The following is a 769-nucleotide window of genomic DNA, read 5'->3' on the forward strand; positions in this document are numbered from 1 at the left end:
GTGAAAGTCAAAACGCTTTTCGGGCCCTTATAAAGAAAATCACTGCCGGAACGATATCAGGAGAGAGTTGGAAAAGAGGGTCTGGGCGGAAAAATGACTAAGTGTTTCAACACTTAGACATATTTTCATGATCCTTGAAGTCTCGGGAGGCCATCCAAGCGGGTCTCAGCCCTCTTTTCCCCCATTTTCGGCCGTTTTTAGCGCTTTTTCGGCAAAAAGTTGCACTTTGTCCTGGAGAAGCGGGGCTTTCACGCTGTGGCTTCCCGTTCGGCCGGTGAGTCTCCACGGTCCATCTGATGGGCCTGGTGGCTGCTCCGGTTGGCGCGGAGCTCCGTGGAGCCCCGTGGAAGCTGGAATAAAAGCGCGGAGTCTCCCTGGACCCAGGCCGAAGACGGAGCACCGACAGCGGGCTGACCCCGCCTAGGTGTCCCGCTCGGAGGTCTGGAGCTCTGGTGGATGGCTCCCCAAGCACATTTACACACACTTTCCTGACCGAACAGCACTCGTGGCCTGCCATGGAGGGCTCCCGCCGGCCCCGGATGCTCTTGCACCGGCGCTTCGGCGAAGGGTTCCTCCAGCCTTTGCAGGCTCGCCTCTAGACCCGGACACGGACAGTCAGGGGGGGGGCCCCAAGCCCCCCCGCTCTGCAGCTCCAGCCCGCGGTCGCCCCATCGGTAGCGAGACCCAGACGACCCGTCTGTCCCAGCTGTCCTACACTGGTCCCACCGCTGCGGGGCTCTCTGTGTGTCCCCCCCTCGCTCCTGAATGG

Source organism: Poecilia mexicana, unplaced genomic scaffold (assembly GCF_051168715.1).
Source record: "Poecilia mexicana isolate PSO_F unplaced genomic scaffold, ASM5116871v1 ptg000075c_RagTag, whole genome shotgun sequence".
NCBI lineage: Eukaryota > Metazoa > Chordata > Actinopteri > Cyprinodontiformes > Poeciliidae > Poecilia > Poecilia mexicana.